Source organism: Ambystoma mexicanum, chromosome 6p (genome assembly GCF_040938575.1).
Source record: "Ambystoma mexicanum isolate Mex_15411 chromosome 6p, UKY_AmexF1_1, whole genome shotgun sequence".
Classification (NCBI taxonomy): Eukaryota; Metazoa; Chordata; class Amphibia; order Caudata; family Ambystomatidae; genus Ambystoma; species Ambystoma mexicanum.
Genome location: NC_090935.1, coordinates 826,232,916 through 826,260,560, shown reverse-complemented (window position 1 = coordinate 826,260,560; position 27,645 = coordinate 826,232,916). Strand labels below are relative to the sequence as shown.

The 27,645-nt window shown below is 45.7% G+C and overlaps 1 protein-coding gene across 2 annotated transcripts in view; it reads left to right on the top strand.

Annotated features, from left to right (window-relative positions):
* The window catches only part of LOC138510049 (uncharacterized), a 731,668-nt gene that overhangs the window by 400,599 nt on the left and 303,424 nt on the right, over positions 1-27,645 (top strand). The window lies entirely within an intron of this gene.

Below are 27,645 nucleotides of genomic sequence, written 5' to 3'. Positions count from 1 at the left end.
CAGTTTGTAGGTGGATTTTGACATTTAAAGAATTAAGCCTTTCAACAAAAACATACTTTTAAATAGGCTTTTAAATAGGCGATTTTGCACTTTCTGCAGGGAAAAAGCACGTTTAAACTGTGTCTTTCATGCATTTCCTCTACAGCACATACATTTTATTCATCATTATTTCAGTCCTTGAGTGCTGCGATTTGCCTGCAATCTGTATGTATGTATCCCGCCTTTTGTTTGTAGTTTCTGCCTACACAGTTGGAATTGTTACATGTTGCCATTTTTAGCTGCATTTTTCCTGTGGAACTGAAAACAATGTTGCTGGGCTGCCTTTTTGATAAGATACATTTCTTAGCTGCTGTCGTCAATGAGGCCCGGCTTCTCTGACCACATATGATGATTTGTAACCCATTTACTCTCAAGGATTCCCTGGAAATGGCTGGCTCTAGCACCAAAACAGCACTTTGAAGATTGCAAAGCTGCATTTTTAAAAGGCATTTCCGGTTTTTAGGACAATTATGCTGCCTTGCTCCATGTTTGAATGTGACAGCACCCACTGGCATGCTCCTGCAGTGAGATTTCTGTCTTTATCCTCCCTGACCATGTGTGCCAGGGTGTGCAGCCTTTTGTGGTTCTGACCCCAATGCAGTTTTGCGGGGTTTTTTCGCGCATAGGGGTTAGCGCATCCATTTTTGGCTGTTTGTTTCCCCATTTGTAAATTGAGGCAGCAGTGGGGCACATTTGAATCGGTTTAAATATCCCCATCCCCGCCGCGCCGACTTCGGCTTGACCTCCAGTCGTGGGGAAGTCGGGCATGTGGGATTTTTCTTTCTGTCCATGTGAAGAACATCGGTTCTTCAGGTGTAGGTTCTTCTCCCGTCAGTGATTGATGCGACACGCTCTCCTCGCCGGCTCTGGTTGGAATAGGAACGATACCCCCGTCTTCTCTCATGCTTTCTTTTCCAGTGTGGAGCGACACTCCGGATCTCTGTGGTTTGTCCTCCCAAGTCACCGAGGAGGTCCTCATTGGTGATTAGGTACACCTAGTGCCAATACTAGAAAACAGAACATAACCCAGTTATGGAAGTTTTCCCACTACTGCCCGCCAATAGGGATGACAGCCGTGGGAGATACATATGCATTAAATGACAGTTGACAGTATTGCAGGCATGTAATTAGTGACAATTTCAAATTTTTCTAGGTTTCCTCATTCTCTACCTTTGGGTTTTCTGTAGGCTCTTCTATTTGCCGTAAAGTATGCCTGGGGTGGCAACTCTTTAACTGGTTTATGTGGGCCCACTTGTCTTCTCCTGTCAAATCGCCCCTTGGGATGAGGATTCTGTAGGTGAGGCCTGGGATGGTGACCTCTCCTCCATTTCTGAAATTCCATTTCATACTGTAGCACTAGTGCTGACCGGAAGGCTTTCTTTAGGATTGCCAGGACCCTGAGATTTACTCTCCAGTTGGGACCGGGCTTGGCAATAACTGGGGTCCAAATTAATCTCGAGTTGGTTGAGGAGGTGACTGCTCATATAAAAGGCAGAAGGAACACCTCTCACGACCCAACAATTATGTACTATGCTTTTCTCATCTCTAGAAATTTTTATCATGCAACTGCTAAGCAGAAGATGTTTGGAGCAGGGCATTCCCAGGCCCCATTTCATGGCTGCACTGACTCTACGGCGGGTAGGGTCTGGTCTTTTGGGAGTTTCTTGAATAATACTTTGCTGATAAAGCTTTCTTCGCTATTCAAGTCAACTCGGGCGAGGACAGACTCCTTCCCGTCATTCAACTGAATCGGCAGGAAGAGCTGTTCGCCCTTGTTCAGAATACCAGGTACACTTAGCGCTGGTTTGATATCAATTTTGGCTATGGAATTGGGATTTTTGGATTGTGAATTGGTATATAGTTTCAGAGTATTTCCTTCCAGTGTGGAAAGCCACTTGAGACTGGAAGGAAGGTTGATTTGCAGAAATGGAGAGGAGTTCCCATCACAAGTTGGTTGTCCCACAGCTATGATGGTAACGTCGGGTATGTCATTGTTTTGAAGGTAGAACTTAATTTGGCCTGGTTTTTGTTCAACCATGTGGCATGTGCCATTTAGACTAACATGGTTGACACTCTGTTTTAATTTGATTGGCCTATATGTCTGGGTCCAGAGTACCTTATTTACACAGTCTATTAGTGGAGACAACCTTCGCAGGATGTCATTCTCTAATAGACATGGGGTTCCCTCTGGCACCACGACTATGACCGGGTGCTTCATCTTGTGTCTCCCAATTTTTTTTTTTTGATAACACATTTTATTGTATTTTCCAATTTAACATCATAAAACATACATTCTTCTTATGAACAAACAACCTGTATGACCAGTGGAACAGTCCTTGGTCAGGTAAAAAGAAAACGTGAGAGAAAAGAAGAGAGAGAAGAAAAGAAAGAAAAAGAGAAAAGGGCCTTGCAGTGTCCGTTGTTTCTCACGCTACATGCCAGATTAGAGTACTTTTGCACATTGCACATTGTGCCTCACCATCCATTACTCAGGTTGTTGCAGTCACTGGGCCTCCTCTCATTTGTTCCATATCTTATCTGCTTTCCTCGGGCATCCCCTGGCTGCATATACTCTCCTTTCCATCGCAATGCATATGTTGACGTCCGTCACCCATTGTTCGTACTGTGGCGTAGTTTCCGAACCCCATAGTTGTGCAATGTTCCTTTTAATAATTGCTGAGGCCGTCGATAAAAGCAACTTCTCATATTTAGATGCCTCTCCCTCCTCCTCTATCCCGAGCAGGAGTAGCTTTGGGTCTCTGTGTATCGTTCTCCCCAGTACCCGTGAGAGTTCATCGCAACATTTTTGCCAGTATTGTTGTATATGGTTGCAGTACCATAGTATGTGAAAAAAGATTCCCTCCTCCCTCTTGCATCGGAGACAATGTGGGTCGGATGTCTTCCCCCAACGATGTAATGCCACCCTGGGGTAGTAAATTCTATGCAGAATTTTCAGCTGTACAAGTCTAAGTCTGGCCGAAATGGCCACCTCCCGAGGATACATGAGGGCCCCCACCCAGTCCTCTGGCTGTATGAGTCCTAATTCTCTTTCCCATTTGCCCCTTAGGCTGTTCAGTTCAGTGGTGGCAAAGGAAGTGATGATGTTATACATGGTGGACGTTAAAATTCAAATCAAATAAAAATGTTAATATATATGGGGCAGCAATCACCAATGTGGTGGCAATACAAATCAGAAATTAAATAAAACAATTGAATTCACTTTGTTCTTTGTTTTAAATATGCGAGAACCTCCAGCATCAATTAAGCCTTCTTGCTAGCAGTAAGGTATTACCCATTCCCAGGTGAGCTGTCAGCCCAGAATTCTATGTTAATCAACTCAAAACTGGGTTTTGACTTTAAGTTAAAACATATAAGTAAACACAGTTTGTAGGTGGATTTTGACATTTAAAGAATTAAGCCTTTCAACAAAAACATACTTTTAAATAGGCGATTTTGCACTTTCTGCAGGGAAAAAGCACGTTTAAACGGTGTCTTTCATGCATTTCCTCTACAGCACATACATTTTATTCATCATTATTTCAGTCATTGAGTGCTGCGATTTGCCTGCAATCTGTATGTATGTATCCCGCCTTTTGTTTGTAGTTTCTGCCTGCACAGTTGGAATTGTTACATGTTGCCATTTTTAGCTGCATTTTTCCTGTGGAACTGAAAACAATGTTGCTGGGCTGCCTTTTTGATAAGATACATTTCTTAGCTGCTGTCGTCAATGAGGCCCGGCTTCTCTGGCCACACTGGATGATTTGTAACCCTTTTACTCTCAACGATTCCCTGGAAATGGCTGGCTCTAGCACCAAAACAGCACTTTGAAGATTGCAAAGCTGCATTTTTAAAAGGCATTTCCGGTTTTTAGGACAATTATGCTGCCTTGCTCCATGTTTGAATGTGACAGCACCCACTGGCATGCTCCTGCAGTGAGATTTCTGTCTTTATCCTCCCTGACCATGTGTGCCAGGGTGTGCAGCCTTTTGTGGTTCTGACCCCAATGCAGTTTTGCTGGTTTTTTTCGCGCATAGGGGTTAGCGCATCCATTTTTGGCTGTTTCGTTCCCCATTTGTAAATTGAGGCAGCAGTGGGGCACATTTGAATCGGTTTAAATATCCCCATCCCCCCCCCCCGACTTCGGCTTGACCTCCAGTCGTGGGGAAGTCGGGCATGTGGGATTTTTCTTTCTGTCCATGTGAAGAACATCGGTTCTTCAGGTGTAGGTTCTTCTCCCGTCAGTGATTGATGCGACACGCTCTCCTCGCCGGCTCTGGTTGGAATAGGAACGATACCCCCGTCTTCTCTCATGCTTTCTTTTCCAGTGTGGAGCGACACTCCGGATCTCTGTGGTTTGTCCCCCCAAGTCACCGAGGAGGTCCTCATTGGTGATTAGGTACACCTAGTGCCAATACTAGAAAACAGAACATAACCCAGTTATGGAAGTTTTCCCACTACTGCCCGCTAATAGGGATGACAGCCGTGGGAGATACATATGCATTAAATGACAGTTGACAGTATTGCACGCATGTAATTAGTGACAATTTCAAATTTTTCTAGGTTTCCTCATTCTCTACCTTTGGGTTTTCTGTAGGCTCTTCTATTTGCCGTAAAGTATGCCTGGGGTGGCAACTCTTTAACTGGTTTATGTGGGCCCACTTGTCTTCTCCTGTCAAATCGCCATTTGGGATGAGGATTCTGTAGGTGAGGCCTGGGATGGTGACCTCTCCTCCATTTCTGAAATTCCATTTCATACTGTAGCACTAGTGCTGAACGGAAGGCTTTCTTTAGGATTGCCAGGACCCTGAGATTTACTCTCCAGTTGGGACCGGGCTTGGCAATAACTGGGGTCCAAATTAATCTCGAGTTGGTTGAGGAGGTGACTGCTCATATAAAAGGCAGAAGGAACACCTCTCACGACCCAACAATTATGTACTATGCTTTTCTCATCTCTAGAAATTTTTATCATGCAACTGCTAAGCAGAAGATGCTTGGAGCAGGGCATTCCCAGGCCCCATTTCATGGCTGCACTGACTCTACGGCGGTTAGGGTCTGGTCTTTTGGGAGTTTCTTGAATAATACTTTGCTGATAAAGCTTTCTTCGCTATTCAAGTCAACTCGGGCGAGGACAGACTCCTTCCCGTCATTCAACTGAATCGGCAGGAAGAGCTGTTCGCCCTTCTTCAGAATACCAGGTACACTTAGCGCTGGTTTGATATCAATTTTGGCTATGGAATTGGGATTTTTGGATTGTGAATTGGTATATAGTTTCAGAGTATTTCCTTCCAGTGTGGAAAGCCACTTGAGACTGGAAGGAAGGTTGATTTGCAGAAATGGAGAGGAGTTCCCATCACAAGTTGGTTGTCCCACAGCTATCATGGTAACGTCGGGTATGTCATTGTTTTGAAGGTAGAACTTAATTTGGCCTGGTTTTTGTTCAACCATGTGGCATGTGCCATTTAGACTGACATGGTTGACACTCTGTTTTAATTTGATTGGCCTATGAGTCTGGGTCCAGAGTACCTTATTTACACAGTCTATTAGGGGAGACAACCTTCGCAGGATGTCATTCTCTAATAGACATGGGGTTCCCTCTGGCACCACGACTATGACCGGGTGCTTCATCTTGTGTCTCCCAATTTCTTTTTTTTTGATAACACATTTTATTGTATTTTCCAATTTAACATCATAAAACATACATTCTTCTTATGAACAAACAGCCTGTATGACCAGTGGAACAGTCCTTGGTCAGGTAAAAAGAAAACGTGAGAGAAAAGAAGAGAGAGAAGAAAAGAAAGAAAAGGAGAAAAGGGCCTTGCAGTGTCCGTTGTTTCTCACGCTACATTCCAGATTAGAGTACTTTTGCACATTGCACATTGTGCCTCACCATCCATTACTCAGGTTGTTGCAGTCACTGGGCCTCCTCCCATTTGTTCCATATCTTATCTGCTTTCCCCGGGCATCCCCTGGCTGCATATACTCTCCTTTCCATCGCAATGCATATGTTGACGTCCGTCACCCATTGTTCGTACTGTGGCGTAGTTTGCGAACCCCATAGTTGTGCAATGTTCCTTTTAATAATTGCTGAGGCCGTCGATAAAAGCAACTTCTCATATTTAGATGCCTCTCCATCCTCCTCTATCCCGAGCAGGAGTAGCTTTGGGTCTCTTTGTATCGTTCTCCCCAGTACCCGTGAGAGTTCATCGCAACATTTTTGCCAGTATTGTTGTATATGGTTGCAGTCCCATAGTATGTGAAAAAAGATTCCCTCCTCCCTCTTGCATCGGAGACAATGTGGGTCGGATGTCTTCCCCCAACGATATAATGCCACCCTGGGGTAGTAAATTCTATGCAGAATTTTCAGCTGTACAAGTCTAAGTCTGGCCAAAATGGCCACCTCCCGAGGATACATGAGGGCCCCCACCCAGTCCTCTGGCTGTATGAGTCCTAATTCTCTTTCCCATTTGCCCCTTAGGCTGGTCAGTTCAGTGGTGGCAAAGGAAGTGATGACGTTATACATGGGGAACGTTAAAATTCAAATCAAATAAAAATGTTAATATATATGGGGCAGCAATCACCAATGTGGTGGCAATACAAATCAGAAATTAAATAAAACAATTGAATTCACTTTGTTCTTTGTTTTAAATATGCGAGAACCTCCAGCATCAATTAAGCCTTCCTGCTAGCAGTAAGGTATTACCCATTCCCAGGTGAGCTGTCAGCCCAGAATTCTGTTAATCAACTCAAAACTGGGTTTTGACTTTAAGTTAAAACATATAAGTAAACACAGTTTGTAGGTGGATTTTGACATTTAAAGAATTAAGCCTTTCAACAAAAACATACTTTTAAATAGGCGATTTTGCACTTTCTGCAGGGAAAAAGCACATTTAAACTGTGTCTTTCATGCATTTCCTCTACAGCACATACATTTTATTCATCATTATTTCAGTCCTTGAGTGCTGCGATTTGCCTGCAATCTGTATGTATGCATCCCGCCTTTTGTTTGTAGTTTCTGCCTGCACAGTTGGAATTGTTACATGTTGCCATTTTTAGCTGCATTTTTCCTGTGGAACTGAAAACAATGTTGCTGGGCTGCCTTTTTGATAAGATACATTTCTTAGCTGCTGTCGTCAATGAGGCCTGGCTTCTCTGGCCACACTGGATGATTTGTAACCCTTTTACTTTCAAGGATTCCCTGGAAATGGCTGGCTCTAGCACCAAAACAGCACTTTGAAGATTGCAAAGCTGCATTTTTAAAAGGCATTTCCGGTTTTTAGGACAATTATGCTGCCTTGCTCCATGTTTGAATGTGACAGCACCCACTGGCATGCTCCTGCAGTGAGATTTCTGTCTTTATCCTCCCTGACCATGTGTGCCAGGGTGTGCAGCCTTTTGTGGTTCTGACCCCAATGCAGTTTTGCGGGTTTTTTTCGCGCATAGGGGTTAGCGCATCCATTTTTGGCTGTTTCTCTCCCCATTTGTAAATTGAGGCAGCAGTGGGGCACATTTGAATCGGTTTAAATATCCCCATCCCCCCCCCCGACTTCGGCTTGACCTCCAGTCGTGGGGAAGTCGGGCATGTGGGATTTTTCTTTCTGTCCATGTGAAGAACATCGGTTCTTCAGGTGTAGGTTCTTCTCCCGTCAGTGATTGATGCGACACGCTCTCCTCGCCGGCTCCGGTTGGAATAGGAACGATACCCCCGTCTTCTCTCATGCTTTCTTTTCCAGTGTGGAGCGACACTACGGATCTCAGTGGTTTGTCCTCCCAAGTCACCGAGGAGGTCCTCATTGGTGATTAGGTACACCTAGTGCCAATACTAGAAAACAGAACATAACCCAGTTATGGAAGTTTTCCCACTACTGCCCGCCAATAGGGATGACAGCCGTGGGAGATACATATGCATTAAATGACAGTTGACAGTATTGCACGCATGTAATTAGTGACAATTTCAAATTTTTCTACGTTTCCTCATTCTCTACCTTTGGGTTTTCTGTAGGCTCTTCTATTTGCCGTAAAGTATGCCTGGGGTGGCAACTCTTTAACTGGTTTATGTGGGCCCACTTGTCTTCTCCTGTCAAATCGCCCCTTGGGATGAGGATTCTGTAGGTGAGGCATGGGATGGTGACCTCTCCTCCATTTCTGAAATTCCATTTCATACTGTAGCACTAGTGCTGACCGGAAGGCTTTCTTTAGGATTGCCAGGACCCTGAGATTTACTCTCCAGTTGGGACCGGGCTTGGCAATAACTGGGGTCCAAATTAATCTCGAGTTGGTTGAGGAGGTGACTGCTCATATAAAAGGCAGAAGGAACACCTCTCACGACCCAACAATTATGTACTATGCTTTTCTCATCTCTAGAAATTTTTATCATGCAACTGCTAAGCAGAAGATGTTTGGAGCAGGGCATTCCCAGGCCCCATCCCATGGCTGCACTGACTCTACGGCGGGTAGGGTCTGGTCTTTTGGGAGTTTCTTGAATAATACTTTGCTGATAAAGCTTTCTTCGCTATTCAAGTCAACTCGGGCGAGGACAGACTCCTTCCCGTCATTCAACTGAATCGGCAGGAAGAGCTGTTCGCCCTTCTTCAGAATACCAGGTACACTTAGCGCTGGTTTGATATCAATTTTGGCTATGGAATTGGGATTTTTGGATTGTGAATTGGTATATAGTTTCAGAGTATTTCCTTCCAGTGTGGAAAGCCACTTGAGACTGGAAGGAAGGTTGATTTGCAGAAATGGAGAGGAGTTCCCATCACAAGTTGGTTGTCCCACAGCTATGATGGTAACGTCGGGTATGTCATTGTTTTGAAGGTAGAACTTAATTTGGCCTGGTTTTTGTTCAACCATGTGGCATGTGGCATTTAGACTAACATGGTTGACACTCTGTTTTAATTTGATTGGCCTATGAGTCTGGGTTCAGAGTACCTTATTTACACAGTCTATTAGGGGAGACAACCTTCGCAGGATGTCATTCTCTAATAGACATGGGGTTCCCTCTGGCACCACGACTATGACCTGGTGCTTCATCTTGTGTCTCCCAATTTTTTTTTTTTTGATAACACATTTTATTGTATTTTCCAATTTAACATCATAAAACATACATTCTTCTTATGAACAAACAACCTGTATGACCAGTGGAACAGTCCTTGGTCAGGTAAAAAGAAAACGTGAGAGAAAAGAAGAGAGAGAAGAAAAGAAAGAAAAGGAGAAAAGGGCTTTGCAGTGTCCGTTGCTTCTCACGCTACATGCCAGATTAGAGTACTTTTGCACATTGCACATTGTGCCTCACCATCCATTACTCAGGTTGTTGCAGTCACTGGGCCTCCTCCCATTTGTTCCATATCTTATCTGCTTTCCCCGGGCATCCCCTGGCTGCATATACTCTCCTTTCCATCGCAATGCATATGTTGACGTCCGTCACCCATTGTTCGTACTGTGGCGTAGTTTCCGAACCCCATAGTTGTGCAATGTTCCTTTTAATAATTGCTGAGGCTGTCGATAAAAGCAACTTCTCATATTTAGATGCCTCTCCCTCCTCCTCTATCCCGAGCAGGAGTAGCTTTGGGTCTCTGTGTATCGTTCTCCCCAGTACCCGTGAGAGTTCATCGCAACATTTTTGCCAGTATTGTTGTATATGGTTGCAGTCCCATAGTATGTGAAAAAAGATTCCCTCCTCCCTCTTGCATCGGAGACAATGTGGGTCGGATGTCTTCCCCCAGCGATATAATGCCACCCTGGGGTAGTAAATTCTATGCAGAATTTTCAGCTGTACAAGTCTAAGTCTGGCCGAAATGGCCACCTCCTGAGGATACATGAGGGCCCCCACCCAGTCCTCTGGCTGTATGAGTCCTAATTCTCTTTCCCATTTGCCCCTTAGGCTGGTCAGTTCAGTGGTGGCAAAGGACGTGATGACGTTATACATGGTGGACGTTACTTTGGCCTCTATGCTTGCCTCCACTATGTTTCTTTCGAGGGGAGTGCTTTCGGCCATGTCTTTAAGTGCCGGGAGGTGGGCTTGTAGGGCATGTTGCATCTGCGCATATTGGAACCGTTCAGTGCCTGGGAGGTGGAATCTGGACTCTAGGGTTTCAAAGGACACCAATTTGCCCCCTTCAACGCTATCGCCCACCGTATTGATATCACATTGTGACCATGTACGCCATCTCGGCAGTTTGTTTACCTCGGGTATATTTCTGTTGTTCCACAGAGGCTGTAGTGGAGTGATCTTCCCCTCCCATCCCAGAAACTTGTGCGCGTCTGTCCATACTCGGGCGATGTGTGGTAGCATAGAGTGTGGGGCTGAGTGACGAATCGCTTTGTAAAGGAATTCAGTTTGGGGTCTAGCGTGTTCACTGGTACTCCCCAGTCTATTGTGTGGCAACATAGTGTCCCCGTGCAGCAAGTAGTTGACCACCGCCATTTGACTAGCCCAGTAGTAGGGCTGTAGGCAGGGGAGCCCTATCCCTCCTTCCCAAATGGAGCATTGCAGAGTACCCAGCGCAATACGTGGATGTCCGTTATTCCAGAGGAGCTTCCTCAGTGTGTTGTCTATCTTTTTAAACTCTTTTGCCGGGATGTGCAGTGGGGCATTTTGTAGAATGTATAGGAAGCGTGGAAGAGCCATCATTTTAAACAAGGCTGCCCTTCCCAGTAGGGTCAATGGGAGGGAGACCCAGTGTCTAGCGTCTTCTGTAAATCTGGTCGTTATCGGGTGGAGATTATTGGCCACGTACCTGCTCAGGTCGTTAGTGATTTGTATGCCAAGGTATTTAAACTGCTCGGTTTCTAGGCGAAAGGGACAGTTGGCTGGTGGAATGAAAGTTGTGGTGCCTATTAGGGACAGTATTGATTTGGGCCAGTTTACTCTTAGCCCGCTGAAAGTACTGTAGCTGTCCAGTATGGCTACAATCGTGGAGCAGGCTTGGTGTGGGTCTTTTAAGTAAAGGAGCAAGTCATCCGCATATAGGGAGACCCTATCCTCATGGCCATCTTCCCACTGGATACCACACCAAGCCGGTGACGTTCTCAGTACCTCGGCCAGTGGTTCCATGGCCAGGGCAAATATCATGGCGGATAGTGGACATCCCTGTCTAGTTCCCTTCCCGAGCTTAAAGGTGTGCGATGGCCACCCATTCACTCTCATTTGTGGCTCGGGGGATTCATATAGGAGTTGCACCCAGCTCAGAAACTGGGGACCAAACCCCATCCGGCCCATTATTTCCCAAATTGCCTCCCAGTATACCGAGTCGAAAGCCTTTTCGAAGTCAATCGCTAGTACCGCCAGGGGGCCTCGGGTGGAGTGCGCGTTCTCTATTACAGTGTGTAGCCTATGAATGTTCATGCGGGTCGACCGTTTCGGCATAAATCCGCACTGGTCGGGGTGAATTAGTGTTGTGATGACCTTTTGTAAGCGGTTGGCCAGTACTTTCGCTAGTATTTTGGTCTCACTGTTGATAAGTGAGATTGGTCGGTATGAGCTACATAGGTCTGGCGGTTTGTCTGCTTTAGGAATCACTATTAACGTGGCTTTCCGTAGGTCCGCCGGTAGGCGTCCTCTCTCCTTGCATTGTAGGAACATTTGCAGTAGGTGGGGGGCAATTTCATTTGTACCGAGTTCACGCCACATCTCATTCGGGAAGCCATTTGGCCCTGGTGTCTTTCCCGTCTGGAGTTCCGACATGGCCGCTATCAGTTCCTCCTCTGTGATATCTTTCTCAAGTTGAGCCTGCTGTTCAGCGCTTAGAGTGGGGAGGGCTATGTCATCTAGCACCAATCTATTGATGGGCGATGTGGGCAGCCTGTAAAGTTCCGTATAGTAGGCTGCAAAGCCCTCGGCTATGTCGTGGTCGGTCCGTAGGGGTTCAGCTCCCTCTGATCTTAATGCCCTGACCTGGCCGCTGCCTATTTCACATTTCTCTAGCCATGCCAGCATTTTGCCGGCTTTATCACCGGTCTCATATATTCTAGCTCTCGTCGTCATATGTGCCTGTCTAGCGTTGTCTAACGCAACATTCTGTAAACGTTTTTGGGCAAGTGTTAGTGTTCGATTTGTTTCTGGTTGGTCTAGTGCTAGGTGGTTGAGTTCAGCCTGGGTCACTTGTGCTTCAGCTTCCACCAATACCTGTTGGTGTTTCTTTCGGTGTGCAGCGGATCTCACCCCTCAGCACCGGTTTAAGTGCCTCCCACAGGGTCTCCGGATCATCTACTGATCCTGTGTTTAACTCAAAGTAAGTTTTTGTCGTTCGTTGTATTTGCTCCAGAAAATCTGGGAAGCCCAAGTAGTAGTTATTTAAGCGCCTGGAGGGGGGCGGACGCCGCCTAGCCATGTTAAGCTCGATTAGCAGGGGGGGTGATCTGATATGCCGTGCGGCAGTAGAGTTGCCTTTGTGGCCCTGTGAGCCTCTGGCCCGGGCAGAAAGAAGTAGTTAATCGCGATAGTGAGGCGTGTGCCCCCGAGTGGAAGGAGTATTCCCTTGTGTCTGGGTGTAGGTCACGCCACACGTCCTGCAGTCCCATGGCTGTGGTAAACGTCGCTAATTTGGTGCGAACAGTGGGGTTTCTTCCTCTCAAGTGTGAGCGGTCCATCCCCACCTCCATGACTTCGTTGAAGTCACCCCCAATTACTAGTAAGTCTGAGTTATCTCCCAAGATCAGAGGTGTAATGTCCTGTAGCAGGGTGGTGAGCAGTGTCGGTGGCGAGTAGACCCCATAGTGTTCCAGTAATAAGTGTGTACCTGCCGCCGGTATCTTGAGTCACCGGTGTCATGGTCAGTGGTAATCGTTTGTGTATTAAGATAAGCACCCCACGGGAGCCTGTGGTGAACCCAGCATGTATTGCAATTCTGTAGTTGGTGCGTTTAAATAGGGTACATGTAGTGCCTGCTAAGTGGGTTTCTGTTAGGAAGGCTATGTCTGGTGTGTGGCGATTTAGGAGTTATGTGATAAGTCGTCTCTTGATTCCAGCTCCCATCCCATTGACATTCCAGGTTAGGAGTCGTAGGGTCCTGGCATCTGTGTTAGTGGAGGCCATCTGGTAAAGGGTGCGGGTTGATCACCGGCTGATAGCACCGTGTGCACATGCCGTTTGCTGATAGTGTTGTGGTGTAGCGTTCTAGGTTTAAACTTTGGACCCTTTTCTGAACAAAACCGTTATTAGACAAACTTCCCATCCCCCACCCTATACTCCTTCTAACTCGAAGCATCTGTCGCCCGAACATTCAACGAAACAAACCTCAGCCAACCGTGGCTGAGTGCGCCCGCTAACAAGTGAACAAATAAACTATTCGGGGTTGTGTGGACCCCGGTCGTGTCCCGGGGCGGTGTCACACCAGGGGAAGGGGGGGGGCTTCCATCTGGGCTGGCCGCTTAGCTGTGTGTCTCTTCGCGGCTAGTCTGTAAACGTGTTCAGTACAAGGTTGTTATACAGTACCTTAGGCCCCACACGGTCGGGTCTCGAGTGTTTCTGTTCGCATCTTTTCCGGGAGTCGGTGCTGTTATCCCTGCAGTTGTGGTGCGATACCCGGTGCAGGCGGTTGTTGATCCGGCGGTTCAGGTCCCGTTCGGGCGCGGTGTGTTCTGTTTCTCTGTCTGTTGCCCCTCGTTGCCGTCCAGTCTCCCTCGATGTGTTGTTCCGCCCATCTCCTCGCCTCTCCGGGGTCGGTGAAGTGGACTGTTGTGCCTCGATGGTAGATTTTAAGTTGGGCAGGGAACATCAGACCGTATTTCTCTTTGAGGGATTGTAGTTGTTTTTTTAATGGGTCAAACGATTGTCTAGCCTTCTGCACTTCCCTGGTGTAATCTGGGAAGAATGCTATTTTGGATCCGTTGTAGGTGAGGGTGCCTTTCGCCCTTGCGGACTGGATCAGCGCATCACGATCACAATAGTTCAAAAGTTTGGCGATCGCTGTGCGAGGCGGGGTGCCCGGAATTGGACGACCCGTCGGCACTCGGTGGGCCCGTTCAATGGAAAAGAAATTGGAGAATGTATTGTCTTCAAACATGTCTGTAAGCCACTGTTCCAGAAATAGCTCCATATGTGGGCCTCCCGCTTTCTCCGGCAACCTCAGGATCCTTACGTTATTTCGCCTGGATCTGCCCTCGCTCTCATCCACTCGTTCCTCCATGGTTTTCAATTGTGTTGTGACTCTAGCCAACTGCTGTTCTATGTTCCTTATTCCATCCTCCGCACCGGAGATGCGTTGTTCTGCCTCGCCGGTGCGCGATGTCAGCTTCTGGAGGTCGTGTCGCAGGAGGGAAACGTCCATGCTGATGCCATCCATCTTCTGCTCCATGGAGGCGCGCGAGTCGGCTATGGCCGCCATGATGTCCTTTAGGGAGATCGTGCCCTCTGTTACCACCATGGCGTCTGTTTGGTCATGTTCTTGTTCTGGCTGGCCGTTAGCTGTTGGCATAGTAAATTGATCGATCCTGCTGTGGGATATCAATCTTCTGGACTTGTCTTTGCCCATGCCGAATGCCAATATGTGTCGCAGTCCGGACTGCTGTAGAGGGGTGGCGGCAATATTTTCCACCAGTCTCGGCACCGGGGCAGTCCTCTATGCCCCACTCAGCGGGGCCGATTCTCCTCGTTCGCCGCGGTGTGTGGTGGACAACCAGTTCGCCTCCCCAGTCAGTTCACGGGACCCTCTCCACCAACCCTGGCCCTGCCGTGCGGGTAGTTTCTCACCTTCGTCGTCCAGAGCCTCCCCACAGACCACAAGGGGCTGCCGTCCAGCAGGTTATTGATTTATGTAGGCATAGCGTACAGGGCGTTTTGCCGTGCGGTCTGCGGTGGATAGTCGCGGTTCCCTCTCTCAGACCGCCTTCCCGCCGTCCCGCTTCACTCCGGTGAGCTCGGCGATTTTGATCGTGCGATGCCGCGAACGCGGCGTCTCCTTTCCGCTGCTCCGAACTCGTTCAAATCGGTGCGTTTCGGCCTGGAGCTTTCTCTGCGTGTGCCAGGGACACTTGCCTTCAGGAGGGTATGTATTTTGGAGGATTTGCCACTCGTAGCAGGCTATTTATTCAGGCTATTTGCTGCGGCTGTCGGAGCGCCAGGGGCTCACGTCCTCATCGTCCCGTTGCTACTGTCTCCCAATTTTAATTTCCAGCTCAGCAGACCCTTCAACAGGAATTTCCTTCCCATCGAAGTTCTGGTGTTGTCCAGGAAGAGGGGTGAGAGGGATCTGGTTTCTCTCCCCCCTTCCTAAATTTAGCTGCTCACAGATCCTCTTTGACAGCAGAGTTGCTTGGGATCCAGTGTCCACCAGTGCTGGAATTGCACATTGCCCTGGCACTTGGATGGAGGCGTAGAATCTACCTTCTTTCTCCTCCAATGGGCAAAGTTATGGGTGTTCTTGGTAAGCTGGATGGTCAATTTACTTATTTCTGACTCCGACACCGCGATAGTTGGGTCAAGAATCAGTGTTGGAGTTGTGGAATCCTGCAAAGAATTTTGACACACTGCTATCTGGGGAATTTCGGGCTCCCCTTTTTCTGACTCTGGGCTGCCACCCCCCCCCTTTCTGGAGGCAGTCAACAGAAGTGGTTGGTGAGGTTTGGGGTTCCTCTTCTGCTGGTTCTGGGCTGCCTCCCCCTTCTAAGAGGTGGTCCCCAGCATGGATTTGGGTAGTTTGTGCATCTGAACTGGCAATTTCACACCCAGGGATTTGAGGAGTCTCAGGCTCTGCCTTTTCTTAGGTCCTTTATTTCTCCTACCCACCCTCTGTTGCTTGGGTTGGGGACTTTCAGGGGCAGGAGATTTTGATTCTGGTTCCTGGGTTTCCAGGGGTTTTTCACAAGTGGGGAAAGAAGCTTCCTCTAGGGCTTTACACCCCCCCCTTCTCCCCGTGCCTGGGTTATCATGGTTCTCTCCCCGTCATTGCTCTGGAGTACCCAACCCTTGGTTTGTGGAGTTCTGAGCTGACTTGCTCATCTGAGGGTTCTGCTGAGCCCTCAACATGTGACCCAGATCCTGGGACAAGTTCTGGGCCTGGCGCTCCAATTGGGACACCCGTTCTGGCTGGTACGGGAGTCTCTGGTCCACCCAGGTGGCTCACGGGAAGGGTAACTGTCCCTTCTCCCATAATACCCGGGGTTAGTATAGTTCTGGTAACCCTCCACCCTTGGCCTCCCCTCTCCCGGATTGGGTGGTCTGGGCTCAGGAAAGTGGGGAAAGAAAGGAGGGTTGTTTTGTGGGTTGAAGTTTGGCGGGTACCGGGGAAAGAAGCTCAACCCGGCATTTGGGGGATTACTGCCCTCCTGGGGAAAGTTAGGAGGGAAGTTTCCCGGGTTGGTAGCTACCTGGTTGGATCCCCCCCTTTAGGCTGGGGGAGTCCACACATACCCCAGGATGGGTTTGAGGCCCTTGTATCGGGGGCTTATGTAGTCTGGGGAGTTAGGGGTCTCATATGTGGGATTACATCCCTGACTACCTGTCTGGGATTGGCCGGAGGGCCTTCTGGTTCTTTGGTTAGGTAAGTTCTGTATCAGTATATTTTTAGGCCCCCACCATCTCCAAATCTAAAATGGGGGCAACTTTCACCTCTTCCAACTTAGGAGCATCAAGGGTGTTGGCTGGTTTGGGGTTTTTATTGGTATTTTTGTTCTCTACAGGTTTCTGCACTTCATAAATACGGGTCGCCTGTTCAATAACCCAGTCCAGTGATCTCTTCTTGTGAAAGTCCCTCACCAGCTGGGTCATGATGTATTTGGGGAGTGCATGGAAAAAGGTGTTAATGAACTCCCTACTGTCTGTGCGCACCTTCCTGGTGGTCTGCACAAAGGCACGTTTCAGTTCTTGCACAAATTCTTGTGGGGCCTGGTCTTCCCCACACTGCAAATTGTAGGCCGCCTTGCGGGCCTCTTGGGGGTTTCTATGAACTGAGAAGTGTTTTAAGATGGCCGCCCTGTAGGTGGACCATCTTGAATGGTTCTGATCCTCCAGCCCCGCAAAGAAGCTGGATCACTCTGGGGAAAATGTCCATTTTACAAACTGGATGCAACTCTGACTATCTTTCAGATGAAAAGTATCCATCATCTGTTTGTATAACTCATGATGTTCCCAGACTGAATACTTAGCATTTTTGTGATAGGGAGTTATAACACTCCTAATGACCTTGATCGGCTTCAGGGGATCTTTCAGTAGAGCCCTCTTAATTCTGTTGGCCTTTTTGGTCTTAGTCACCCGTGTCCACTCATCCTCTGACTCAGAGGCACTACTACAGGATGTGGCTATCTGATCCTCTATGCTCTCCCTGATTCTGCGAGCTTGAGAAGGACTTGCAGAATGTGGGAGCCTAGTTTCCTGATGCACGTGGTGCTCAGAAGAGTCTTCTGACTCTCACCTGCTCCCAAGATTTGCAGAGTACCCCCCACACCCACTGCCCTATCTGGGAAGAGGCTTTGAGGATACTCTTTTTGGGGTTGATTTTTTGTAGTTCCCCACCAAATTTGACCAACTGATCTTTTGGTAGGCGGTATTTTTGAAGATTCAATTTCCTGACTCTCCCCTCATCGGAGTCCTCCTGGTCAGAGAGGTTAGCCCTAACATTCCGAGATCTGTACAGAGAAGCTCGTCCATCAATTTCTGGAGGCGCTGATCTGTCAGTCCTATCTTGCCCATTTTGTTGAAGTCTACCATCCCCTTGGCCCCTGGTTCATGTGAGTCAGTGGACATGAAGGTGGCAGAGTTCATAGCACTGGAGGGGTTTGAGTCCCTGAGTACAGGGGTCCTGATGTGATGATCAGGGGTTTCTCTGTCCCTCCCTACCTCTTCTCTTTCAGCCCCTATTCCTTGATAACGTGCCAAAATCTGAATCTTTTGTTCCTCTATCAGGGCCTTACTGGTCTCAATAATTCGCTCTTGCATGGCTATCTGATTGTGGAGCACATCATTCTTTTCACAGAGAGCCTCATTGCCTCTCTGTGCTTCCTGTCTGGCCTGAAAATACTGGGCCAATTTCTGCTGCAGGAGACTCTCCTCCTGAGTGTTAGCATCATTGGCCAGGTCGTTTTTTTTTCAGAGCATCCTCCACCCACCTGGTGTGCTTTAGTAGCTTCTCATATTTTGTTTTAGCTTCCTTGAGTTCCTGGAGGGCCAGCTTTCTTTCCTCTAGCTTGGTTTTTATTTGGCTTACTTCCCGACCTAAGGTGTCCCTCTCCTGACTTAGAGTGTCCTTCTGTTCAGCCAGGTTGTCCCTTTGTTTTTTAAATGCACTAGATTTCTGGCGCTCCTCATCAAATTGTGTTTGAGATTCTAGATCTTTAATAATTAATTTATTGTTTTCCTCTTTCAAGGATTCTATGTGGTTTTGTAAAGTGACTATCTGTTCTGCGCATGCTCTATTATAATTTAACTGTTGCACCAGTTTCTGTTGACTCTGATTTAAAGATTCCACCCTTTCCTGACATTCATCTTTCAGTGCCTGAACTTGGGTATCTTGCTCTGCCTTCTCTTGCTGTAGGAGAGCCAGATCTTCTTTTAGTTTTGTCAGATACTGCCTAGCTTCTGTCTCTGAGTCTTGGCTCTTCAGTAGCCTTTGCTCTGCAGAGTCCAGATCAGCCTGGATTCTTTCTAGTGTTTCCACTTGATTCCTTGCCAGAACTATGTTCTCAGCATGTTTTTCCTGCATTACTCCTATGTGGAGGCACAGGTAGGCAGCTATTTTGGCAATTTTACTCTGCTCCTCTTTCACTTTGGGGCCATGTTCAGTACACTAAGTGCTTGGTGTATCTAGGTCCATGGCAGTGACCTGTTCTTTGATTTCCTGCAGCCATACCTGTTCATTTTGTTCGGGCCAATCACCCCTGACAAACAGTTTGTGCAGAAGATGCCCGCTAGCCATATTAATTTATACTGGGATTGCCATTTTGGATATGTCAATTTCCTCATAACTTATTTTAGGGTTAATTTACTTTTACAAACAGGCCTGATTTTTGGAATATTTATTTTGAGAGGTGCTTGTACAGTGTAGCACAGTAAACCAACCACACAAGGTGTCTGTACTCTGCAGGCTAGTATGCTGTGTTAGACTGTCACGGGTGGTAACTCGAACTCAGAATCACGGCACGAGCCCCCAAATCTGTTAAGGATTTCAATCAGGCAATAAACCCGGGCCTCGCCTAGCATGTAGTACACCAATGAAATACTTATTTATTGTGTCTATGGGTTCAATATTCTGAGTGATATACCACTCATATCACACCTGTCTCAAAATACCCCGCAGGTCACATTGAACCTGGAATCAGGCTGGTTGTTAAAGGTAAATATTTATTTATTATTTAAAATTCAAAATAAAATAAAAGTTGTAATGTATATGGGGCAGCAATCACCAATGTGGGGACAATACAAATCAGAAATTGAATAAAACAATTGAATTCACTTTGAGTAGCACAGAAGATAAAATACAGGGAAAAGAACAGTTTTGGCTTGTGAACAAGATGGCGTTTAAGTAAAGATTTCCCCCTGCAAAGTTCTTAATTCACAAATGAGCAATTCTACACAGATGTAAGTGAGCAGCAGGTATTCAGGAATGAAAAACATAATACATTGTTTGAATATAATCTTCCCTCCACAAACAAGAGAGAAAACGTTTTTGGAACTTTGACACTATGGGAGCAATACTAAACAGCAAACATGAGCTACAATATGAGCAACAGAACACACTTTAAATTAGAATGGGATTGTGGAAATACTTTGAAAGAGCAAAGACACGTGTAAAACTTTTGCAAAAATGCAAATTCGCGCCTAATTTTCACTATGCGATTTCTAATAAAAACGGGTCAAATATACTGTTTCGCAATGGTTGTGGATGTAGCTAAGGGTCTTAGGTTTAAGTGAGAATTGAAATTAAGGGGCTGATTCATGGAATTATTTGCCCCGAAACACGGGGATTTGGGCGCCATTCTGCCAGCAAATCCTTGTTTAACAAATGGGGATTTGCGGGCAGAATGCCACACAAATCACTGTTTTTCGGTGCAAATAATTCCATGAATCAGCCCCCTTGTCTCTATCTATAAAATTGAAGAAGTTATGCAAGTATGAATGAGAGGTGTTTTTGAAAATAAAGACGCAACAATGAAAACAGAAATCAGTTCTTACAATGACAATTATGCTCTAAACTAGGGTATTCAGGCTGGTGACCAGTTTGAAACACAGCAAACCCCAGAGGGGTCTGTGGAAACCAACCCCAGCACCTCCGTGTCCACCTTGGAAGACTCAGTCGGATTACCAGTGAGATGATTTTTAAGGGTTTGGGATTTTGCAAGACTAAAGGATTTTAAAGAAATTATTACTATTACAAGAAATCAAAGCAAGGTTTCAGACTGGTGTGACACCATTACAAGTTCTTAAGTTAAAGAGAGGATGGGTTGAGATTGGGATGGGACAAGACAAATATACCATGGGTTACTATGATTCCTGTTAATACTAACAGTCCACTGTAATTTAAGATTGGACCGTCAGGGTTCTGGTCATCACGTATCGGGTCTACAGGCAGAAGGGCACTTCTGGCAGGATGGTCAGCTGGGCAGTTCTGGTCCATTGGACTGGCACCTCAGACCGGATTTGGATTGGATTGGCCCTTCTGGTCACTGGACACTGTAGAATACCGGGATTGTGAGTTTCAGCAGGCAAGCTTTAATGGTATTAAGCCCGACTGGATCAGAATTTGCTTCCCTTAAGTGGGATAGTTCAGGATTTGGGCCTTGGTTTGCAAAGTAGCATGGATCAGGACAAGATTAAAAGTTCTGGAACAGGCTGCCGAAGTCAGGAACAAAACGCAGCGTGGAAATCAGGATGTAGTCAGGAATCAGTGTGTGTCTGTGTGTTGTGAGGTTCCGATATTTATCATGCCAAGTGACATCACTCAGTTTATGGTGGGGGCAGACTTACAATCTACACCCCCACGGCTGTGATAGGTCAGAGGCACTTGCCTTTTTCTGGTTGGAAGCCAGAAAGAGCTTTCATACTTTATGATGTTACTTAGGAACTCCCAAAGTGATTTGGACCAAAACTTAACTTTTCCACAAATACACATTTCTATAATTATGCCCTCCAATAAAATCAGACACATGCATTACATATTTGATGGGTTATCTTTACATCCAATTCCCAACTCAGTGAGAGCTGGCTTTGTCATTCTGTGGAATTTTGTCAATTTTAATAATAATGGTTTGCCATAACAATTCCTAATTCAGTACATATCTGGGCAATTAACCCTAGAACACGGGTATACAATATTATATTTGCAGCATCAATAGTTTTGCCACAATTATTAATTTAGTGTAAATTTGGTTTCTTATGTAGTACAGGGTTCACTCTAGGGATGTAACGGTATTACGGTATACCGTTAAAGATACCGTGAACCACTTAATTTAACAATAATAACCGTCACATTGTTTATACCGGTATACCGTTCATACCGTTAAGTGTGCTTTTCAATCTGATTTGGAAAGGCTGCAGTAAGCAAGTGCTGCGCAGTCTTGGTCTTTCACTGTTGGATGTGCCGTCTGCCAAGTAGTTTCAGTTTGAGCAGTTTTTAATGCCATTCCATAAACCACACGTGCCTGACACTAAATCAATATGTTAGCAATAGGAAGAATAAATACAGTGGCAAGAAGGAAAAGGGTTTACTTTTTTTTTTATTTACATTTTTTTTTAAAGCGCTCCCACAGCCCGCGGGCATCGAGGCGCTGTTAAAGAAATTGTTTTTGTTTATTTAGTTGCTTAATTGTTTTTGTCTTAGTTGCGTATTTATAACACGCTTAAACACCCAGAGGTTTCTAAGCGCCAACCCGGGGATTAAACCTGTGTTGCTTCGTGTCGTCTTGCTTCCAAGGCACGCACGTTGCCGCTGAGCTATCCTCCCGGGACTTTGGGTTGGCGGCTTTGGGGTTTATATATTTATAATGGATAATGTTTTCTAAACATATGACAATGGGGGATTTCCCTGGTTCTATCATTGAATTTACATGTAATAAATCACACTGCGAAATTTACCCATCTCTGTGGGTATTCCCTGCTGCCATACCAAAGGGTAACATGTCCGTGATTACTGAACACCTTTTGGCCCGGAAGTAAATTAAAGGCTGTAACATAAAGAGCGTGTGCGTGTGTATGCGCACAAGCGTATACTACCATCAGACTCCATTGATCTGTGGCATGCAGGTTATCAAGATGGCAACATGTTCATCTTCACCAGTAGCCAGTGGGGGAGCTAAAAGCCTAAATGACCACTTAAAAAAGCTATTCAGTTTGCTTTGCCAGTCGCAGCAGGGCTCCACCCCACCCCCCTCCTCCTCTCCACACGTGTGTTTGTGTTTGGTGGAAGCAAGGGGTGGCATTTCAGTGGAAAGTATGTTGAAAAGCCCAATTCTGGCCCTGGGTGCCTGGTTTTGTTTGTGATGATAAATCTGACAATTTATGACCTTTTAGAAAATATTTGTTAAGATTAATTTACTCCACCTGCTATACCGCGATAACCATGATATACCGTTGTTTGGCAAGAAGGTTATTGTACAGTCATAAAACTAATACCGTGACACCCCTAGTTCACTCACGTCTTCACAGAAAGGGCAGAAAATTTTATTTACAACTTCCAATTTTTTGATTTATCCTCCGTCTTGTGGCAAAGTTAAAAGTCTTTAAAGCTTAATTACAAATAGGCATTTGAACACGAAAAGTTCATGGCAGTTCTTTTTACTTTGCTTTCAATTGGCAACAGCTGTCAAATTCCTTATATCAGGGTGGGGGTCCAGAGGGACGTTTTCACATCTATCCTGAAGGGATCAGTATGCAGCCTGCCATTGTTCTTGGCTGGGCCCCAGACGAATTTTCTAATGAGTTTTTTGTTGTAAATATGCTAGAACCTCCAGCATCAATTAAGCCTTCCTGCAAGCAGTAAGGTGTTACCCATTCCCAGGCGGAGCTGTCAGCCCAGAATTCAATATTATAATCAACTCAAGGCTTGGTTTTGACTTTAAGTTAAAACATATAAGTAAACACAGTTTGTAGGTGGATTTTGACATTTAAAGGATTAAGCCTTTCAACAAAAACATACTTTTAAATAGGCGGTTTTGCACTTTCTGGAGGGAAAAAGCACCTTTAAACTGAGTCTTTTACATCAGCTTTTCTTCTACAGCACATACATTTTATTAATCATTATTTCAGTCCTTGAGTGCGGGGATTTGTCTGCAATCTGTATATATGTATCCCGCCTTTTGTTTGTAGTTTCTGCCTGCACAGTTGGAATTGTTACATGTCGCCATTTTTAGCCGCATTTTTCCTGTGGAACTGAAAACAATGTTGCTGGGCTGCCTTTTTCATAAGATACATTTCTTAGCTGCTGTCAATCAATGGGGCCCGGCTTCTCTGGCCACACTGGATGATCTGTAACCCTTTTACTCTCAAGGATTCACTGGAAATGGCTGGATCTAGCGCCAAAACAGCACTTTGAAGATTGCAAAGCTGCATTTTTAAAAGGCATTTCCGGTTTTTAGGACAATTATGCTGCCTTGCTCCATGTTTGAATGTGACAGCACCCACTGGCATGCTCCTGCAGTGAGATTTCTGTCTTTATCCCCCCTTGACCATGTGTGGCAGGGTGTGCGGCCTTTTGTGGTTCTGGCCCCAACGCAGTTTTGCAGGGTTTTTTCTCGCATAGGGGTTAGTGCATCAATTTTTGGCTTTTTCTTTCCAAATTTGTAAATTGAGGCGGTGGGGCACATTGTAATGGGTTAAAATATCCCACAATGTAGAGTGGCCACAGCTAGAAGCAGTGGGAACTGGCCATGGTCAGTGGGACTGGAGGAAAGCTATTTGGGAAAGATATAAAGGGGGCCACGGTCGATGGCCAGGGCCAATGGTCATGGGCGAAAGGCCACGGCTAGTGAGCGGGGAAGAAAGATAGTGTTTTTAAAAGATATAGTGGGCACATCCAAAGGCCGTGCTCACTGGCCAGGGCCCAAAAGACATGTTCGGCAGTGGCCACCTAGTGGGTTCAAAAGGAACACATTGGGGGAACACGTACAGTCGATATGGCTTTTGGCCTGTTAAAAAAACGATGGTGTAACAAAACCCTTGAAATTCACTGAATAAAAACCTTAGTTAAGGTGCAGTTTAAGTTGTACAGATTTAATGCAACACAATCCTTGAAATTCAGCAGATGTGGGAAGTCGGGACCAACATAACTCAGTACATTCCCATTGCAAAGCCCATGCTCACATAAATATTATAAAAAAAGAGATTCACAATGACATACAAAATGGCATTATAGGGGACATGGGATTAAGGGAACATTGCTGAGAGCATGCCGGTTTAAGCTGGGCATGACTTCCCACACTAATAAGTGACACCAACTTTGCCGGATCCCCCAGCGATCCATGCCCCGCAGGCATCTACAAAGAAATCCTCAACCACAGCATCACAGCATCCTACTTCCGGCTTCTGATGAACCTATCCCTAAACACAGGATTAGTACCTAAATCTTTCAAATCAGCTTACATCAATCCACTCATAAAACAAGAAACTGGAAGCTCAGAGGATCCCACCAACTAAAGACCTCTATCGAATCTACCCTACCGAGCGAAGCTAATGGAGAACCACGCATACAAAATCCTACTCAACCACATAGAAATGAACAGAATACTCGACCACCTGCAAGTCGGTTTCAGATCCATGAGAGGAACGGAATCAGCACTTCTATCCATATGGGACGACCTAAAAATAAATGCAAACAACAGTACGTGATCTGCCCTCATAGTACTGGAAACATCAGCTGCGTTCGACACAATCAGAAACACAACACTAATCGAGAGACTGGAGGAATGCGGAGTAAAAAAACACTGCTTTACAATAGTTATAGTCTTTCCTCACTAACCGAATTCAAAGAATTTACCTACCCCCATTTACCTTTAACACCAAAAACATATCCTGTGGCGTACCACAATGTTCTAGCCTCTCCCCACTCCTCTTCAACATTTGCATGTCTCCCTTATTGACAATTATTGAAACCACAAACTGACCGCCTACAACTACACAGATTATACCCAAGCCCCAAACATCCCCCTCAACAAATGCCTCACTGACATATACAGCTGGATGACAACCAACAACCTTAAGCTAAACCTGACCGAAACAGAAACAATAATCTCACACCGAGAGGCTAAAGTAACAGACACACAACTGAACTGGCCACCAGGCATGGGAAACCAACCGGAAGTATCTGCAGTGATAAAAAATCTGGGACTACTCACAGACAACGTTATTTCACTAGAACCACAAGTCAACACTATAGGAAAGAAATGCTCACTAAAAAAACTCCAACACATCCAAAATACTGCAGCAAGGATACTCCATTCAATAAACAGAAGAGACCACATCACACCAGCCCCGAGAAACCTACACTGGCTCCAAGTAAAAAAACACATTCACTTCAAAGGCCTCTGCATCGCCCACAAATAACTACACAGACAAGGAGCCAAATTCCTCCAAACCGAGATCAACCACAACCACCAAGAAGAAACCTAAGATCAAGCAACAAAATCCAAATTGAAATGAAAAATTACAAAAAAAGGAAATTCGGGTGGACTGCATTCTCGCGTCTAATTGCCAATCCATGGAGCTCAATTCCAAAGGAGTAAGAACGACAGAAGATCACCTCACCTTCAGAAAACGACTGAAAACCTGGCTATTCATATTACCATGATTAGCATAAAACTGGCACTGCCAAGAATATCACTGAGGACCCGATACAATCAAATGACAGTACGTACTGTGTAACCAACAATGAAACAAACACGCCGTACTATCCACTAAACATATCTGTGCCTCGCTCCTCTACAGCATACCCCACACATACCTCACACAAACTAACAGGCCAGTCCCCCCACACAAAAACACAAAACCCACACATCAGACATAAGAATCAACTGTTGCAAATAAACAACCCAGTCACTGGAAGTTACCCTTCCAGACACAATAACCCCAAATCGCACAATCCAAACACACTTAGAAAGCTGACACGCACAGATGCCAGTTTCTCCAGGTTCTACAAGTTCAAACACAAAAGAACATACATATAAATATTGTGTCTATGTCTGGTTGGGGTGTAGGATTAGATTCCATGAGGGTGAATGGTATTCCTGACAATTAACGGCGGATAGCTCCAGAGAAATCACATAATGAAGATCCTAACAGTATTTTACTAACACATGTAAATTGCACCATATGCCCCTCCCACCACTCTTGATACTGTGAATCAGGATGAGCCACATATGTTGTGTGCAGAAGCACTTCATTATCAATAGTCTTCAGCCGATGATCTGGTTAAAACCCTCAAGTGTATGTTGCTAAACACTCAATAACTTATCAAAAATGGACATCTGTGCAGTCACGGAAATATTGCTGCATACAGCTGCTGGACCAGCACTCACCTTAGCTCTTCCAGGGGGATATAACTTTTTCAGAGCTGACCGTACTCTTGGTAAAGGGGGTGGAGTGACATTGGTCCTTGCAGCCTCCCTTCAAATACATCAAGTAGAGGGGGACAGGTTACTCAACTGTGAGGTTTTACTGGTAAAACTGTCTGTTGACCATAACACCACAGTCAACACTTTCCTTGTATATTGTCTACCCAACAATATGCCAGACATCTTTCTTCATGTTAGCAACCTGATTCTTCCTTTGCTATAGCCACTGTCTAAAGTTGTTATTTTTTGAGACTTTAATCTAGGATTTGATGATACCTCTGACTCCATGGCAACTGCCGGCAAGGCCACTCTGGCTGATCTCGACTTCTACCAGCACACTGGTACAGCAGCCCATGTCAAGGGCAGCATATTGGATTTGGTGGCCACTTACAATGTCACTATAAACAACATTGAGATCACCCACTGTCCATGATCAGACCATAATGGCATCCATTTCAGTCTCCCATGTCTGCCACAGCCTTTTCCAACCCAAAGGGAACAAAGGCATGACTACATTTAGAAACTTTGTGACTACTTTAGATAACCTGACCAACTATAACACAGCCAACAATCTAGTGGATGCCTATTAAAATATGATGATCAATGTGGTCAATTGTTTAGCCCCAGAAAAAACTCGGCTATTGAAGAATCAAAATACTAAAGTCTGGTATTCGGCAGACATTCAGATATGTAAAACCGCAAAAAATAGAGCATTCCAGCATTGGAAAATGACTGTGTCCTTTGACGACAAAGCCAAATACGCCACTGCCGTGAAGGCTCATAAATCTCCCATTTGTTCTGCAAAACAATCCTCCTATGACAAAAGAATTGACAGTGCAGCATCCAATTCCAGAGAACTTTTAAAAATATTGAAAGAGTTGGAAGACCCTTGCCAAGTTACCTCTGTGGTTATTAAAGACGCAAACTGGTGCATCGCTCACAAGATGCCATGATGAGCAAAATTAGCTAAATCAAGAAGGACAGTACAGCGATACATTTTACCCTTGAAAAAAACAGTATAAATAGGGAAACCTTAAGATCACACGTGTCCTCTCCCATGTCTGAATTCATGGCTGTTACAGTGTCAAATCCTGCACCTCTCAGTTGTTACCTTTGATTCCAAAATTTTGGAAC